We start from the raw sequence: 5,387 nt of genomic DNA, 5'->3' as shown, positions 1-5,387 counted from the left end.
TAAAAGTGCGTAATTTACATCCTAAAGTGTCTAATTTTTGCAAATGTTTCTATCCCACCCCAAACAATCGAACGCTTTGTCCTCAAAGTGTAAAGAGATAAGGAAAGAATTTACCATAGAAACGTGGAAAAAATTGGCAGTACCTGTAACAGAAATATTGTAAAGATGATATGATAACATGAAACACAATTAAATTGTTACGTACTGACTAACACAAACTCTACTGGAGTAAACATGACAGGCAAAAGGTGGCAACAAGATTTGAAATGAAATACCAAAATACGCCACCCCCAAACAAAATTAGAAAACTCTTTTTAAGTTTGAAAATTTTTGTTTGGCCTATACTCCAGAAAGTTGGTATTGTACGAAAACTTGGGTCTTTTAAAGTCAGATTCCCTAGACTTAATGTGATATATATGTATTAATATGCAGTTTTCCATATATCAATAATCTAAATAATTGTGGATCTTTTCATAAATAGTTAACACGAAATGCACCATCAAACAGAATTAAGCACCAAGATTTCCTATGACGTGGCTTAGTGGAATGAGAGCGAAGCCTGATAGATCTAGAACCTAATCGAGCATACAGTTTCTTCTTTTTCTTTGAACGAAAAGGTGTCCAAGTGAATGATCGTGAGAAAATGGATGGTTGTGGAAGATATGTAGGGTATGGATAAGTTTTAGATTGAAGGAATGGAAAAAATGAGTGCGTGGTTTTAGCATAAAACTTATTGGTGGCATGGGTTGGTATTATCACACATCTGAAAATGAAGGTATCAGGTGGCTCTTTAGGTATTTCTTGAGAGGGTGGGTCATCCGCAGGCTCTTAGAAACTTGTCAAATTCCTCATCTAGGTTATTCGCGATCAATATAATTATGGTATTCATCTCCATCTTTGAGGAATTCATCTATCTAAGTCTATCATGAGGTTTTTACTCCATCTCTTGTAGGGTCGGAAGGTAGGGTGGAAAATTCTTTCTCTAGTTCAGTTATGTTCAAGGAGTCAAAATTGTGATCTTTGTCTTCTTCCATAAGAGGGGTATCTACTAGTGTAGGGACGAGATCGTCGGAAGCACTAATGTGATATACAAAACTCTCAATAGACTTAACTTCACCTTCTACAGGAAAACCTAGTTGACTCTGCTTTTGTCTAAACATGTTAACTTCCACAGAAAGATTCCCAAAAGAAAGAGTCATTGAGCCATCCCGACAAGAAAGGACGCCCTAAAATGATGGGAATGGAATCATGAGAAACTTCTGTGTCGAGAATAACAAAGTCGGCTGGATAGTAAAAATCCTGAACTTTAACGAGAATGTTTTCAACTACACCCTCAGGATACTTAATAGAACGATCGGCTAACTGCAAAGTCATTTTGGTTAGTTGAAGTTTTGTTAGACCTAGTTGTTTATATAAATAAAAAGGGAGTAAGTTAACACTCGCTCCCAGATCTAATAAAGTAATTGTTATGAAGGTATCACCTAAGGTGCATTGTACAGTAGGACGACTAGGGTCCTTGTACTTAACAATTCCATTATGTTCAGATAAAGAGGGATATTGTTCAGTTAAGAATACTTCGTGGGGTATGTTGGTTTTCCTCTTCTTGGTGCACAACTCTTTTAGAAACTTAGCGTGTCCAGGTAGACTTTTTATAGCATCTAGAAAAGGTAGGTTTATAGTCAGATTTTTAAACACTTCCATAATCTCATCAAAATTTTCGTCCTTTTTAGACATAACTAGTCTCTGGGGTGATGGTGGTTTATCTCTATCCGTTTTCCATCTAAGTGTCCATATTGGAACCTCTACAGGTGTAGGGTCTTCACTTTCTATTATTGGGTCTTGTAATGTTTTCCCTTTTGGTTGTGGTTTAACTAGTACTTCTACAGTTGAAGGGTCTTCAGTTTCTATTATAGTATTTGGTATGGTATCATTTTTAGTTTGCGGGTAATCTTTAGGCATAGTCACTTGGTTATCAACTACTCACCTTGAACGAAAGGTAGTGACTGCCTATAGGTCCCCTGGGGTTATATTACCATTACATTGAATATTTTTTTATTTTGAAGGCGGTGTTTGTTGACTTAGGATTAGGCACTGCTTGACCTAGAAACACGCCTGTTTGGTTATTAATTTGGTTAGGAGACATGTCAATAACCTTTTGGCACAAAGACTACATCATTTGCATCGTTTGTTTCATCATATTAGAGTTTTGATCATGCTGATCTTTCATCAAGTTGGAGTTTTGTTGTATAATTTGATTTTGTTTCTCCAACAAGGTCACTACTACTTTGTCTCATAGTTGGGTTGAATTTGGAATTAAAGCTTGTTGGCGTTCATGTTTTGATGTTGATAGTTCTGGGTCATGGGTACTAAACCTCTATTCTGATTACCTAAGTTTCCTTGTCCTTGATGTTGAGTTAATTGGTTGAAATTTGATGGTTGTGGTGGTCATTGTGCATAGACGAGAGGACAATAAAAGTCGAATGCTCAAGACTAAAACAAACATTACAACGAGTAGATTTAATGTTCATGACTGGAGTGGGTTGTTGTTTAACAGAGATGGCATCTACTTTTTTAGTGAGGGCATCGATAAGAGTTTTAAGCTTGGGATCAGGTTTGACCTCAAAAGAAGAAGGAGTGGAGTGAGAAGAGTCGTTACCTCCCCAATTGTTGTTCCTCTTAGATCGATCTTCTAAGAATGTATAAGCCTCCAAGGCTCCTTTACTAAGAAAACTACCCCACCATGATATCTAGAACCTCCTTATGATGATGTGAAAACCCCTTGAAGAAGGCACGAACAAAGCGTGTCCTTCGCAAGATTATGATCTTGGGCATTCAATGAGAAGATCGATGAAACGATTCGTGCCTCTCTGAAAAGGATTCATGAGGATTCTGCAAAAAAGAAATGAATCTTTTGAAGCATTTCATCTGTCTTCGATGGTGGGTAAAAGCTGTTCCATGAAAATTTGAACAAGATTAGCCCATGAGTCCACAGAGTTTGGCGTTTAGGCAGTTAACCAAGACGCCGCCTTGTCGGCTAGGGTGAAAGGAAACACCCTAAGTTTAACTTGATCCGGACTTATGCTAGGATGATGGAATGTAGTGAGAACTTGGTCTATCCTACGCATGTGCTGGTAAGGCTTCTCGTGGTTTAAACTATGAAAAACCGGTAACAAGTTAAATATATTAGGGGGAATTCGAAAATCCCCCACTAGGTCTACAAGAACGATGCACGACTTAGGGCCATCGTTTAGGACTTTATAAAAATCAGAGAGAGGAGTCTCTTGTTCTTTAGCCATTGATGCAAGTGTAGTGTGTGAAATTCTAGATAGGCGTGTTGTATTTATTTCTCTTTAAAAACAAGCCCGATTATACTAGAATTAAAACTCCTCCGACAAGCACTGAATGCCTCCTTGCTATCGCTTTTGAATAAGCGTCTTGTATCTGTGATCTCAGTGTTTGTATGATGTTAGAAACACTTAATAACTTGAAGAAATAAAAATTTGACTGACTGTGAAAATCTAGTTTGCCTCGGAAGAGGCGGGGTCGGCGCTCACTTTTAGCCCGGGGTAGAACACGTGCGCCTCGATCAAGCTGGAGTTCCAGGCGTTTGGGCGCGGGTCGTGCTCGCAGTTAGCCTTGGTAGGGTGCGGGTCACACTCAGCCAAAAAGTGGATTTCCAGGCATTTGGGCGTGGGTGGCACTCAACTTTTGCTTGCCCAGGGCGCGGGTCGCGCTCAGGTGCAATTTGGAATTCCAGTGTTTTGGGCGCAGGTCGCACTCAGGTTTGGCCTTGTATGGGCGCAGGTCGTGCTCTCCAAAAAATATGAAATTTTTACAGTAGATTGCTAAGACGTCTATCAAGTAGCCTGTAAAATGTTAGATCAATCGGAGCTATGAAAGTCCGTCTACTGCCCTCCAAAATTTGTGAAATAGTTTTCGAACACAATACAAACAACCTAATGGTTAACCAATCAAAACAGAGACAAAAATCTCCAAAATTTTATTGGAGACTCCTGACAGATCCTACGTGTTTTTGTAAAAAATTTAGAGCAATTGGAGTTCCACAAACTTTCCTTACAGGCTGTTGTTCCAGAAATTAAGTGTTTGCAAAACTGCAGAAACACACTAGAAACACTCCACTAGTTAGGAGGTCAAAACAAATAAAAAACTCGTCAAATTTGTACTGAAAACCCGTGAATTAGGATAGATACGCTTGTGAAAATTTTATAATTTTTGGAACTGTCTAAGTAACCTTACTCGTCTGTTTTTCAAGAACTTACGGTTTGAAAACTGAAATGCAGCACTATGACGATTGTATTTGTTCACAAGGTAACACAATTAGGAAAACTCTCAAAATATTCTAGTAAATCAATAACACCTTAAATATTATACCTGAAAATTTTTAGAATTTTCGAAAATTTAAAAATACCTTTACTGCAGTGTTTTCCTCTGTGAATCCGCAGCCCAAATGCCTAAAACAGTGAACAGTTCCGAAAATTCAAGAAATAAGAATGAAAAATTAAAAGAGTGGGTGGGTAGAGAATGGGGGATTGCCCCTTGAATTCAAGCAATTGAATTCTTGTCTTGAATGAGATTAAGATGGCGGCGGCGCCATTTGATAACCATAAAAATAGTAAAAACACTAATATTAATGTTAACAACACTAATATGTAATATTACTATTTTTATGTTATCAATTATATTTCCTTACTCTCTCAAATAGATTCATGCAATATAGATAAGAGTACGGTTTGTTCCACTCTTAAATCTCAAGACTTAAACAAATTCAATTGAACAAACACAAAGAACAATGGTGAGAGTAATGATTTGAATAAGAAATTAACTTATTATGATGATACTACTTAATTTATACTAAATTAACTAACAATATAATGATGTGAATTTTCTATACTACCATTCCCAACACAAGAACAATAAGAACATATCATTATGGAATGAATAACAACTACTTATTAATCTAATGAACAATAAGAACAATGATTCAAAATGAATTTAAATTGAATTTAAAACAACTAAATATAACTAAGAATTGAATCAATAATCTAAATTGAAATGAAGAACTAATACTTTATTCTAAAAACTAAATATGATTCTAAACTAACTAATTGAATGTAAAAACTAGATCTATATCTAAAAAAAACTATCTCTAATGGCTACCTTCTAACCTAACTAACTATGACTTAAGAGTTAAGTCTTGTCTTTTTTAAAGGAGAAGACTAGATCCGCATTTTCGTGCATGGGCTGAGGAGTCATGTTTTGGGCTGGAAAATCGAGTCCAAAGCCCAATTTCTTCAGTCCACAGAGCCCGTTTCAGCTGGCTTTGACTTCAGTAGACTTTTTGTTCACTTCTGCTCCTTTAATTGGGT

The sequence above is a fragment of the Coptis chinensis genome, chromosome 3 (assembly GCF_015680905.1).
Source record: "Coptis chinensis isolate HL-2020 chromosome 3, ASM1568090v1, whole genome shotgun sequence".
Lineage (NCBI taxonomy): Eukaryota > Viridiplantae > Streptophyta > Magnoliopsida > Ranunculales > Ranunculaceae > Coptis > Coptis chinensis.
This window is presented reverse-complemented; position numbering follows the sequence as displayed.